Source organism: Ornithorhynchus anatinus, chromosome 19 (genome assembly GCF_004115215.2).
Source record: "Ornithorhynchus anatinus isolate Pmale09 chromosome 19, mOrnAna1.pri.v4, whole genome shotgun sequence".
In the NCBI taxonomy this organism is placed as follows: Eukaryota; Metazoa; Chordata; class Mammalia; order Monotremata; family Ornithorhynchidae; genus Ornithorhynchus; species Ornithorhynchus anatinus.
Window position 1 is genome coordinate 5247232 of NC_041746.1, and position 14170 is coordinate 5261401.

A 14170-nucleotide genomic window follows, 5' to 3' on the forward strand; every position below is an offset into this window, starting at 1 on the left:
GACGGGGACTCCGCCGCGAGGACGTCAGGCGACAGCCAATCCGGGCTCGGCGCTCGGGCGACGGCGGCCAATGAGGGAAGGGCTGGGCCTCTCGCCCCGCCCCCTGGGCTTTGCGGGTTAGAGGAGGCGGCGCGCCTGCTCAGGGTCGCCCGGCGGCTTCACGTGCGGCCCCTTTTGGGCCGGTGCCGGACGTCGAAATACCGTCAGCATTTTTCACTCCCCTTTGGCCTTGGGCTCCCCCCCCAAAACCGAAAATCTTTAAATGTGCGCCATATCCCGACCTCACCTCAATTTTGACAGCTTCCGCCAGTCGTTTAAAGGCTAATTCAGCTGAAGGAGATTACAATGGTCAAGGTCCTGCATTCCTTCCTCCACCCGCCTCCTTATCTCCGAGGCTTTTCAGCTTTAGGCCGGCTTGATCGCCTGAGTGGGCTTGATTACCAAGGTAAACACTTCACAGCACATCTTCCCTTTGTTCCCCGGTCTCCTGAAAAGAATAGCTGAAAACAGTAAGAAGCTACTCCTTGATTTAATCAGGAGCCCTGGCCCCCCCCATTCAATTCATTCAAAAGTATTTATTGAGCGCTTACTATGTGCAGAGCACTGTACTAAGCGCTTGAGAAGCAGCGTGGCTCAGTGGAAAGAGCAGGGGCTTGGGAGTCAGAGGTCATGAGTTCGAATCCCGGCTCTGCCACTTGTCAGCTGTGTGACTCTGGGCAAGTCACTTCTCTGTGCCTCAGTGACCTCATCTGTAAAATGGGGATTAACTGTGAGCCTCACGTGGGACAACCTGATGACCCTGTATCTTCCCCAGGGCTTAGAACAGTGCTCTGCACATAGTAAGCGCTTAACAAATACCAACATTACTATTGGAGTGTACAAATCGGTAACAGAGATAGTCCCTGCCCTTTGACAGGCTTACAGTCTAATCGACGGGCATGGGAGGTAATCACCTACAGAACGGAGCTGGGACTGGATGGGAAAACCCCATCCCCTGGAGTTTATTCTGCTTATCCTAATGTATTTATCCTGTATTACACTCTTTGATTAAATTAGATGCTGTACCAACTGAATGTAAAGAGGCTCTGAGTTGCTTAGTGTTGAGCTGGCCTTGACTAGCAGAACGCGCACGATGTAGTGGATAGAGCCCAGCTCCGGCAGTCAGAAGGTCATGGGTTCTAATTCTTTCTCTGCTCAGCTGTGTGACCTTAGGCAAGTCACTTCATTTCTCTGTGCCTCCATTCCCTCGTGGAAAATGGGGAATAAGACTGATCCCTATATGGGACAGGGCCTGGGCCTGTGTCTAATCTGATTTGCTTGTATCTACCCCAACGCTTAGCACAGTGCCTAGCAAATGTAAGCACTTAACAATTGCCATCATTGTTATTATTATTAGGTAACTCTGCCCATCAACCATCACTCCCTACTAATGCTAGAAGAAGTGCTAGCAGTAATAAATTTGTCTGTGACATACCTGCTCAAACCCAATGCAAGTTTTTCTTCAACACTCATTTTGGGCAGTGCACTACATATAAGGTTTTTTGCAGTTTGTATCTGAACAGTACTCACCAATAAAGGGAAAATAAGGCCAGGTACAGTGAACGTGAAACATGACACAACAAAGGACAGCTTTTTTGCCAAGCATACACTAGGGAAATTGACCTTTTCAGTTTCACACTCCCTCCGGTGGCTTCTTTTTCAAATTCAAGGGACAACTCTATACTCGCATATTGTCTATGATGTACTGATGTCTAGCCCTTGCACTTTTAATGTCTAGATAAACAAGGGAGTGTCCCTCAAAGCTGGTCTTTGAAGTCCTCAGTGAGGACCTTTGAAATCAGAAACTCCTAGGCAGACCTGGTATGATGATCATAATTATAACAGTTGTAGCATTTATTGAATGCTTACTATGTGCCAGCCACTGTTCTAAGCACTGGGATGGATACAAGCAAATCAGATTGGACACAGTCCCTGTCTCACATGGGGCTCACAGCCTTAATCCCTATTTTACAGATGAGAGAACTGAGGCCCAGAGAAGTGAAGTGACTTGCCCAAGATCACACAGCAGACTACTTGTTTTGTTCTGTTTTGTTTGCTGTCTCCCTCATTTAGACTGTGTGCCCGTTATTGGGCAGAGATTGTCTCTATCTATCTATCTATCTGTCTATCTATCTATCTATCTATCTATCTGTTGCCAAATTGTACATTCCAAGAGCTTAGTACAGTGCTCTGCACATAGTAAGCGCTCAATAAATACTATTGAATGAATGAGTGAATGAAAGTGGTGGAGCTGGGATTAGAATCCAGGTCCTTCTGACTCCCAGGCCGGTGTTCTTATCCACCAGACCATACTGCTTCTCTGAGGGGAAATTTAGAGGAGTTTGGATTGGGAAAGGATGGGATGGGGGAGAGGCAGTGGCACACAAAGAACAGTGGACAGTAGACGATCTGCAAAACGTTTTGGATTATCGCCCAGCATGGTTCTGATGTGAATTATTTTAAATTGCACAAGGACATTTCTCCACCTTTTTTTAAGCTAGGGAACTTTCCCTTACTCGTCAAAGGCAGTTAACTAAGTTCAGTGTGTGTGTGGTTTTGCGTGTGTGTGAGTGTGACCTTTGATATTTTAGTTCCACACGTGATTCTCCCCCCAGGCAGAGACCTTTGGTTGCTTTTCACATGATAGTTCATGTGGGATGAGTAACAGCCCTTCCTCTTTTCAACTTTTTGACTTCATCTAAAGCAGAGTGGCAATTGCACCGGGCTGGAGCCTGAGATTTTCCCTTTCAAAAACCCCACATTCAGGTTGGTAGGATCCTTCCTAAAAGGATAAAGCTTTCATTTTGGTCATGATCTCTTTTAACGACAATAGTCTTGCCACTAAATCCGGGGTGAAATGTTCTGAAACAGGAACTCCTCTCCCAGAGAGGAGGAGAAACCCTGACCCCCTCCCACCACCAAGTAGGCAGTGGGTGGAGTGGAAGATTGAAAGCACCAGTTAAGACTGGTGCTCTACTGCTTCAAGCCTTTCCTTCCCACTGGGCACTACCTGGAAGTCTGAAGAAACATCGGGGACCAGATCCTTGCCCTCACAATTGGGTTATGAGAGGGAAACATTGGGAATTTGAAGATATTACAGGTCTGGGAGTCAGAGGACTTGGGTTCTAATGCCAACTCTGCTGCTTGCCTGTTGTGTGACCTTAGGCAAGTCGTTTAACTTCTCTGTGCCTCTTTCCCCAACTGTAAAATGGGAATTTAATACCTGTCTCCCTCCTACTTTCATTCATTCAGTCGTATTTATTGAGCACTTACTGTGTGTACTAAGTGCTTGGGAAAGTATAACAATAAACAGACACAATCCTTGTCCACAATGAGCTAGACTATGTGCCCTATGTGGGACAGATACTGTGTCCAACCTGATTAACTTGTAAGTACCCTTGACACATAGTAAGCACTTAATAAATACTGTAATAATAATAATTACCATTACAATTACCATTATTGCAATTACCATTATTATTATTAATATGCAGAGCTGAGCAGGGCATCTAACTTGTCCTGGCCAGGCACCAGGGCTGGGTGGGGCCTTGTTTTGTTTTCTTCCAGACCCAATTTGGGTTCGGATTTACCTCCCTCTTGAGTCTCCAGGCCAAATCAAGTTTTTCTTTCCCTTACTTGCTACTGGACCACCAGGAGGCTTTTTTGTGGGGAGCTGGGGGAGACAAAGAAACAGAAGATGTATCTACCCTTCCCTACAAGCCACACCCCTACAAACCTCTATCCTCCACCAAGCCCCATCCAAAATTTTCCCCCAATCTCAAAATACAAAGCGAAAGCCTTCACTCTCCACAACCTCACCTCCTAGGGATATTCTGCTCTCATCTCGAACTCATTGTCCCCAAATCCTGCAGCTCACCCAACCCTCCAGGTCCTCTGAACCCAGCCCACCCCATGTTAAGAGCCCTGTTAAGTGGAAAGCCAAGTTGGCAATGCTGGAATACAGTTCCCTGTTAAATAACCAAGAGTAGCATTTGATCATGGTACAGAGAGTTTTGCTATCACATCGACAACCAATGATTGGTCAGAATCACCCCCTGTAGCGGTTGGTTCACACACAATAACTCAGAACTGACTGCACTGAAGACTGGTTTTGGCAGGGACTTTGTGTTTCAGTTTACTTAATCCCACAGAGAGGTCAGTGATATCCCCGAGGGTCATTTCAAGAAATGGATTAAAGTCATCAGACTATAGAAAATAAAGCTTCTCAAAATATACCATTATGTGTTGTGGCCTAGTTAAATTAGTTGAAAGAGCATACCAAACCAATAATTCAGAGGTTCTTTCATTTTGGCCTAGTGGAAAGAGCACGGGACTGAGCAAAGAGACCCAGGTTCTAATCCCAACTCTGTCACTTGATTCCTGCATGGCAATTTAACTTCTCTGTGCCTCAGCTTTCTCCTCTGTAAAATGGGAATGACATACCTGTTCCCCGGTTCTCCTCTTAGACAGTAGGCCCCTGTGGGGACAGGGATTGGGTCTGATCTGATTTTCAGTACCTACTCCAGCACTTGGAACACTTAATAAATGTTATTATCATCATCAATATTTGCTTACATCCAGCCAGTCACTCCATGCCTTGCTGGAAAAGAAGCAGCATGGCGTAGTAGCTAGAGCACAGGCCTGGGAGTCAGAAGGTCATGGGTTCTAATTCCGGCTCTGCCACTTGTCTGCTTTGTGACCTTGGGCAAGTCTCTAAACTTCTCTGGGACTCAGTTGCCACATCTGCCAAATGGGGATTGAGATGGTGAGCCCCACGTGGGACAGGGGATTGTGTCCAACCCGATTTGCTTGTATCCATTTCAGCGCTTAGTATAGTGCTTGGCACGTAGTAAGTGCTTAACAGATACCATGATTAGTAAATGCCTCTCTTTGGAATAAGGAGTGGGGAGACCAGGGAGGGTGAAACAGCGAGACATGGAGCAGTGTCTACTGGGGCTATGCCATCAGAGCCTGGGGCGTTTCCCGAGATGGGCAGACTTGACGGGAAACCCGAAAATAGCCGGCAAATGGGGGTGGCGAGGAAGCAACAGCTAATGAGGCGGCTCCCTGGCAACCCCCTGCTGGTCTGCTGTGGTCACGTTGGCCATAAATAGTTCTAGTATGTAAGATCCTTGCGGGCATTTGTCAGATTGCTGCATCCTTGCCCACCTCCTCCCTCGTTGCGCCTGAAAGAAAAGGCCCCGAAGGAGGAGCGGAGTGTCAGATTCCTCCAGCAGATTCTTCTCCCAGAAGGCTGCTCCACGGGACCAAGGCCCGGCCTGCTTTTTATGATGGGAGAGCCCATCCCCTTCACTCGTGACAAAGCCTCACACACACTAATCACTTCATCAATGTTCATGAAAAATGACAACCTGGAGGAGGCCTCCAGGCCTGCCTCTGGAGACGGCCAGAGAAGTCCTCTGTCCTGGCACTAGAGGGCGGACCAGGCCTCTCCTCTGGGCGCTTGTCAAAGTTCGCCCCTGTCACTCACTTTCTGAGTGACATGAGCAGACACCACCACCCGCCCCCTGCCAGCCCGAGCAGGCCCGCAGCCCAGCAGACCTAATCAGAGCCTTCCTCATATGATGGTCTTGGTGGCAGAGCCCCCCAAGAGCTCCCTGGATGGGCAGGGAGTCAGAGAACCCGTTTGTACTCTCGGTGGTCATAGCCGAGTCACTTCCTCCCCTTGAGCTTCCATTTATTCATCGGCAATATGGGTAGTAAGTGTCCCCCTCCTGACCTCACTCGGCTTGGTGTAGAGGATATGATCTATCAAGTCTCTGAAGTACTTTGAGCGCCTTAAAATGAAATGCATCCTCGCGACCTCTGCAGCGCCGACCCATTGTCCCACGTTGCACCAGACAGACATGCAGTTCAGTTCAGTCATATATATTGAGCTTACCGTGCGCAGGGCACTGTACTAAGCGCTTGGGAGAGTACAAGAGAACAATATAACAGACTCATTTCTGGCCCACAGTGAGCTTAAAATCTAGAGGGGGAGACAGATATTAATATAAATAAATATATTTATCTGTATGCCTTAAGTATAATATATATATATATATATATTATATTATGTAATACATATATATAGTAGGGTGGTGGCAGTGGATGTTGGTGAAATAAGCACTGACTTTGAGAGCACTGTCTGTATGTGCATGTAGATTGGGGGTCAGTATAAAGGAGGATGGATGTCCCTCATCTGTCTTTGCCCATTTTCCTCTCTGTCCCACCCTCTTTTGATCCTACTCCCTGGAAGTCTTGCTTCTGTCTGGGCTTGAGCCTCTCCCATCTTACCAAATAGTCATGCTTTTATTTCTTCTTTACAAGTACTACCACTGTGAGGCCATTTGGGTCATTTTTTCACAGTTCTGTCATCTGTGTTGTCGCTCACTGGTTTGATAAACACATTTTTGGGGCACTGGGGAACTTGTATCAGTCCTGTTTCCGGGGAGGTGGTTAGCTCCTCAGGGAAGGGATCGTTCTGCCTCACACTTCCTCTCTTGGGCTGTCTGCTTAAGAGCCCCAGGCACTGGCTTCCTGGGCCTCAGCTCCCTCCCCAGCTGAGGTGAGGTTTGTATTCCTCTGATATGTCTCTGGGGAAATGAGACAAAGCACCGAAAGAGGGGAAAACCCTGAAATACTGATGTCTGACCATCCCATCTCATTCTCCACTGGGCACTCAAGTAAGAATAATGATAATAGTAATGTTATTATTATTATTATTAATAGCAATAATAATAATTGTAGTATTTGTTAAGAACATACTATGTGCCAAGCACAGAACTAAGCGCTGGGGAAGATACAAGATAATTTGGTTCCCCCTATACCACATTAAACTCAAAATCTAAGTAAGAGGGAGAACAGATCATTGTACAGATGAAAAAACTGAAGGCCAGAGAACTTAACTGACTTACCCAAGGTCACTCAGCAGGCAAGTGGCAGTTGGCCTGCTTGGCAGCTGGAGGAGCAGCATGGCCTCATAGACAGAGCACAGGCTTGGGAGTCAGAGGACCTGGATTCTAATCCCAGCTCTGCCAGTTGCCTGCTGGGTGACCTTGGGCAAGTCATTTAACTTCTCTGTGCCTCAGTTTCCTAAACTGTAAAATGGGGATGAAATTATCCTTCTCCTTCCTATTTAAATTGTGAACCCTATGTGGGGCAGGGACTGTATCCAACCTAACTTATATCTACTTCTGCACTTAGAACAAGTGCTTGACGCATTCATTATTAGCATCAACCAATATTAATAAGCAATATTAATAGCAGTAATAGTGGTGGTAATGTCCTCATTATATTCAGCACCTTTTTTCCTCCCCTCAAAAGGTTTCTAAACTATTATTTTACAGCTTTTTTTTAATGGTATTTGTTAACTGCTTACTATGTGCCAGGCACTGTACTAAGCACTGGGGTAGATACCCAGTAATTAGTTGGACACAGTCTCTGATTTACAGAGGGCTCACAGTCTTAATCTCCATTTTACAGATGAAGTAACTCAAGCTCAGATGAAGGTAGGTGACTTTCCCGAGGTCACACAGCAGTCAAGTGGCGGAGTCAGGATTAAAACCCAGGTCCTCCAACTCCCAGTCCCGTCCTCTATCCGCTAGGCCACACCGCTTCTCAACAGGTTCAAAGCTTGCCTTTGACCACTGGGGTGGGAATATGAGACGATTTGTGAGTCAGTGGTATTCTGAACAATCTGTAGTGACAGGGGCTGGGAGGCACTTTAAAAAAACCCTCCCTTCTCTTTTGGTCTTCCTAGTTTACCTATTTCCCCTCCCAATGGGACTGCTGACATTTATTAAGTATCTTCCCTGTTTTTACCCACCCCTTTAACAGCAGTACAGAACTAGTTTGGATACGTTGCTATGGTAAGGAGGGGGGAGCCTGGGTTATAATAAGTATAATTTTGTGCTGAAATAGTGAATAAAGTTCATTCCTGCTTGTCATTGAAGCTCCCATCTTTGCTATCTCAAATGAAAGAGCTCTTTATCCCCAAAAGGATTTTCTTTCACTAAATGATGTTTTCGGCAATATGGGAAAAATCTGTGGTAAAACAAAAAACATCATCTCATCCACCTCCGCATTCAAAATCCAAAGCATTAATCTCACAGAACTCCATGGGACAAGAATGTGGCCACTTACTTGGGAAGAAATGTGAGCTATTTTGATGAAATATGCTGGATCAACACAATGACACTTTTGAAAGTATGAACATAATTTTCATTCATTTCATCGGACTCCAATGACCTAAGGGAGTAGACTTTTTAAACCACTGCGTCTCTTTTCCTGAACATAACTTTTTACTAATTTTGGAAACTAGCGAATTTTTAAAGGGGTCTGTCCTTTTCCCTTTCCAGTCCCAGCAGAATCAATCAGCACAGGAGCACGAGACTGGGAGTCCCTAATTGCAGCTGTTCTTCATAAAATAAATATTTACTTTTTACCATGGTGTTACTGAATCACAGGGGGTTTCCACTGCCAGAGGAGGGGCCAGAAAATGGGTGAGACTGCCTCTGGAGGACAGGGGCAAAGCCTGAAAGCATATCGCCATAACCCAGTGTCATTTTCTCTGCTGAAGGAGGGAGAATTGAACACCGGGCAACGGTGCAAAGGATAAAGGCCGTCCCACCAACAAAATCACAGCCAGGGTTGGCGGCTAGAGCATGGGCCTGGGAGTCAGAAAGACGTGGGTTCTAATCCCAGTTCTGTCACTTGTCTGATGTGTGACTTTGGTAAAGTCACTTCACTTCTCTGTGCCTCATTTACTTCATCTGTAAAATGGGGATTAGGATCGTGACCCCCTCATGTGGGACAGGGACTATGTGCAAACCCAAATTGCTTGTCTCTGCCTCAGCACTTAGTACAGTGCCTGGCTCATAGTAAGTGTTTAACAAATACCACTATAATTATTCTTGTTACAAAATTCCTGGGACCCAAGGGCTAATAGATTTTGTGGGGCCCCTGTATACAAGCTCCCAGACATCTGGGTTCCCAAGAATTGGGGGCTCGAGCATAAATTTTCCTTTCTAAATCCTCCTTTGGCAGTCAAGACTGTAGGGCAAGTTTGTTCTCTGCTGCCTGACAGAGAATGAGTCCAGTAACTCCAAACCATGACCAACTGTCAGCACCTAGGATCTCTGGGTTCCAAACTGGGAACAATGTGGCTGGCTTCATTTTAGAAACTACTGATTTTTGGGCTTTTTGTTATTTTTATGGTATTTGTTAAGCACTTTCTATGTGCCAGGCACTGTACTAAGCACTGGGGTGGATACAATCTAATCAGGTTGGACTCAGTCCCTGACCCACACTGGGCTCACAGTCTTAATTCCCATTTTGCAGATGAGGTAACTGAGGCACAGAGAAGTTAAGTGACCTGCCCAAGGACACACAGCAGACAAGTGGCAGATCCGGAATTAGAACCCAGGTCCTTCTGACCCCCCCCAAGTCCGTGCTAATCCGTGCTCTATCCACTAAGCCACGCTGTTTTTCAGTGTCATTGGCCCCCTTGCGTCCTCCTATGACCAAGCTCCTCCCTCGCCTAATCCGTCTTGGTTATATAACTCCATATAATTATGAATTTCTTTTGAGAGGGCTCCCTACCCTTAGTCAAGGCCTGAGCTACAGTCCCCTAAAGCCCTGGGTTAATCTGGCCCAGATCACAGCCAGGAATCAGATAAACTCATGGACCATCAATTCAATTTGAGGGCAAATTAATGGCTCTTCAAAACTCCTCACCTTATCTGCTCTCCTGCTCTGCCTGTTTTCACCAACAGGGCCATCTGCTGAGCACCAAGGCTGATTGGTTGATGGGAACAACCAACTGTCAGGAGGACGGCTGAAAATGTGCTGCATCTGGAGCTTCCGTGGGGAACCTGGAAAAATATCAACTATTGAAAAATGTTTCCTTTTTCTTTTGTTGGCCAGCAATGTTACTAGCATAAGGTAATTTTTTCCCTTTGACTCTGATGAGGAAAATTCCTTATAATCTCTCAGGAACGGGCTTGGATTGGAAAGACCTATGAAATGAAAAGTGCTACATAATTTTATTCTGTATTTGTTAAGATTCACAAAGGGCTTTTCCTCTAAAGAGTTCACAGTGCTAGACAGAAGGTTTTAATCGCAGGTGGAGCATCTTGAAGCCAAAACCATGCTCAAGAAGAAAGTTGATGGCAAAACTCACAAGCTGCTCCATTCCTGGCAAGAACCTAGCCACAGTCCTGAAAGGCATCACTGACCAGATAGTCCAGTATCAGTGGTTTGTGAGCTCAGTGTGGTTCTTGTGTCGCCCAGGTGTGTCGCTCTGTGTGTTTGTGAGGGTGTGTGTGTGTCTGTATAAAGTTTCTGCCACCCCAATCATTTTCTTCTCTGTTTCTTTTCCTTTCTTTCTTTCACTCTCTTCCTCTCTATCTCCTACTCTTTCTCTGTCTCTACTTCTTAGTTTTCTTTCCTTTTGGGCTCTTCCTCCTCCAGCGTCCCCACCCCCTGTTTCATTCATTCATTCATTCAAACATATTTATTGAGTGCTTACCGTGTGCAGATCATTGTACTAAGCACTTGAGAGAGTACAATACAACAATAAACAGACACCTTCCCTGCCCACAAGGAGCTTATAGTCTTGGGGTGGGGGAGACAGACATCAGTTCAAATTAATAAATTACAGATATGTACATAAGTGCTGTGGGGCTGGGAGGAAGGAAGCAGAAGGGAGTGGGAGAAGAGGAAAGGAGGGGCTTAGTCTGGGAAGGCCTCTTGGAGGAGATGCACCCTCAATAAGGCTTTGAAAGCTGAGAGGGCAATCTGTCTGATTTGAGGAGTTTACTGCTGCTATATAGAACTTATTCCATCACTGGTTTTCTTTGTCTTGAGAGAAACTGTGGACCTACTCCCATCAGGTCTGGGCAATCTGATTCTGGGCCTATTTAGCCCAGGATGCTGAAATATGAAACTAAGAGCTGCTTCCTGCTGGTCACAAACAAAAAAGAGAATTAGGGTGAAAAGCTGAGTAATGTGGGCTGAAGTGCTGAGCTTTTACTGCAACTCCGTGTCTCTGTCCTATCCCTATTCAGGGGCCAACACAGACGAACACCTGCTTCAGACACTGAATTCCTGGCCAAAGTGCCGCTATGTTTCAGAGATAATTAATCCTAAACCAGGAGTAATTTCCCCTCTTTTCTGTAGGGGTTGGAGACATCGACTTATTGAGTCAGTTTTCAATTTTGCTTTAGAAAGGTAACTGTAAAAATCCCTGGCCATAGCCTTGATTATAGGTCAGACAGAAGGGGATTTTGAGAAAGCAGAGTACTGCCATCTGATAAAAAGGTCACACAGATGTGCTACAAGAATGTTACTCAAAACTGTGACCTTTTCAGTTGAAGAAAATAGAAGTCCATAAAGTCATCAAAAGGGTGCCATTATTGTCACCTATTTTAATTATTTGTGTTCCCCTTTAGATGGGGAGGGAAGAGGGTGGGAAAGTTTAAAGAGGGTGGGGGATGCCTGAGGGTGTGGGGGTTACTTTATTTCTGGGCAGAGTCATTAGGGAAATTCAGCGGTCTGTTTTATTTCTGGCTTTATTTCTGATGACTCCCCTAATAGTGGAACCCCTCTGACTAGATAGAAATGTATTAGTGTAGTAGCTATTTTACTCAATCGATCTATCAATAGTATTTATTGAGTACCTACTGTGCGCAGACTGATTGGGAGAATGTAATAGAATTACTAGACTTGATCTCTGTCCTTAAGGAGTTTCATCTATAATCCAAATCAATAGTATTTATTGAAAGCTTACTGAGTGCAAAGCACTGTACCAACTGCTTGGGAGAGAATTATACAAAGGAATGGTATAGACAGTCCCTGCCCACAGGAGGTTACAGACTGTTTTGTGTAAGAATATAATTCTAGGTAGATTTGGAATCAGGAATTTGGGAACTGATCCCCAGTTTATAACATCATTCCAGTGAGAAAATTAATCCCGATTTACATTTTGAGTAAAAGATGGAGTTTTCAGGGAACTTCTAGACTGTGAACTCATCCTCTGGACTTGAGCTCCTTGTGGGCAGGGAACGTGTCTACCAACTCAGTTGTATTGTACTCTCCCAAGCTCTTAGAACAATGCTTTGTATTCATTCATTCATTCAATAGTATTTATTGAGCGCTTACTATGTGCAGAGCACTGTACTAAGCGCTTGGAATGTACAAATCGGCAACAGATAGAGACAGTCCCTGCCCTTTGATGGCCTTATAGTCTAATTGGGGGAGATGGACAGACAAGAAGAATAGCAATAAATAGAATCTGGGGGATGAAAATCTCATTAAAACAACAGCAAATAAATAGAATTAAGGCGATAGTACATTTCATTAACAAAATAAATAGGGTAATGAACACAGCAAGTGCTCAATAAATACCGATGTTTGATCGATAACCAATTGCATTGTAATTCCAAAGACTGCCTGTTAACAGTAGACTTGTGTTGGCTTCAGGAAAGATTTTTCTGATCTCTCTCTTTAAAAATAGCAGTCAGACACATGGCTCCCAGGACCCATGACTAAGTGATGAATTTGGTGTAGATTTGGTCTTAACTTAGCCAGAGGACAGAATGAAGCTAGGGTCAAACATAAGGTCATGTGCTCTCCCTTAATGGACTCAGTCCCAGTTGGATCTTTCAGAGAAGCATCTTGGCTTAGTGGAAAGAGCATGGGCTTGGGAGTCAGAGGATATGGGTTCTAATTCTGGCTCCACCATTTGTTTGCTGTGTGGCCTTGGGCGAGCTACTGAACTTCTCTGTGCCTCAGTTACCTCATCTGTAAAATGGGGATTAAGACTGTGAGCCCCCAATGGGACAACCTGATTACATTGTATCTACCTCAGTGCTTAGAACTGTGCTTGGCACATAGTAAGTGCTTCACAGATACCCATTACTATTATTATACTTGCCCCAGCTCCCCTGCCCCCAACCAGGAAAAAGAAACATCTCGCCAATGGAAACTTATTTGAATCAGAGAAGATTGCAGGCCTTGTAACCAACAAACATGACAACACCACAAGGCACAGCCTTGGTGTCTGTCCAATGTAGCCAGGACTGCAGGTCCACCATTAGCCTTTTCAGCCACAGAGACTCTCGTGGGTGAATTTTACCATCAGAGGTATTTTCTTTGAGAATGAAGTACATGTCATATATACATAAATTCTCACATAATTCTTGGGAGATCTAACCCATATTGTGATGTTGACCTCTTGCTCCTCCTCACTGCAGACCCAGTAGGCAGTAGTACTTTTGATTGGTGGTCTCATTCCCAAGTGCTCTGCAAAGTGATTTCCAGTCCATCTTGAGAACTTGCAAGCTGTTATGAAGGAATAATTCTAAATTACCACTTCTTGTTCCACAGATAAACCATACCAGTGAAACTAAAAGGGTTCTGGGGAATTAACAGAGAATTTTCTATGCCCCAGGGTTCAGCGGTGGAGCATTGGACAGTGTTGATAGATTCCTGTCTTCTACCCCTGTTTAGCAATTTTATTTATTTCCAGCACTAGTTGAGGGTTTACAGTGTGCATAGCACAACAAAGACAGAGGAAGCAGAGCATTATTGCAGGGAAGAAATGGCCTTGACCCCCCTCACCCCTCCAACTGGGACCATCCATGGCAGTGGTGGGCAGGAAAGGAGACTAGGGGTTTTTCTTCCTTCTCTTCCTTCTTTTTATGGTATCTGTTAAGCTATTACTATGTGCCAGGCATTGTTCTAAGCCCTTTGGTAGATAAAAAGAAGTCAGATTAGACACAGTGTATGACCCACATGGGGCTTACAGTCAATCCCCATTTTGCATATGAGGTAACTGAGGCCCAGAGAAATTAAATGACTTGCCTAGGGTCACACAGAAAACAAATGGCAGAGCTGGGATTAGAACTCAGGTCATTCTGACTCCCAAACCCATGCTCTATCTACTAGGCCATTCTGCTCCCTTCCCACTCCTACCACAGGCTCTAGCCACACCAAGCAGTATAGGCTCTCTCTGAGCCAATCTCTTTTCCCTCTCTTACAGACATACAGGTGGTTAAATAACATGGGGGTGGCATTGTGTTTCCAATAGGGCCACGGGTTAATCTCAGAAGTAATCTAGCCCAGGACA

General features: G+C 45.3%; 1 long non-coding RNA gene across 1 annotated transcript; it reads left to right on the forward strand.

Annotated features, from left to right (window-relative positions):
• The first annotated feature begins 144 nt into the window (after positions 1–144).
• On the forward strand, positions 145–10088 carry LOC120639028. The gene is made up of 2 exons (XR_005661144.1): positions 145–445; positions 9816–10088. It is a non-coding gene; the product is annotated as an uncharacterized LOC120639028 (long non-coding RNA).
• The last annotated feature ends 4082 nt before the right edge of the window (positions 10089–14170 follow it).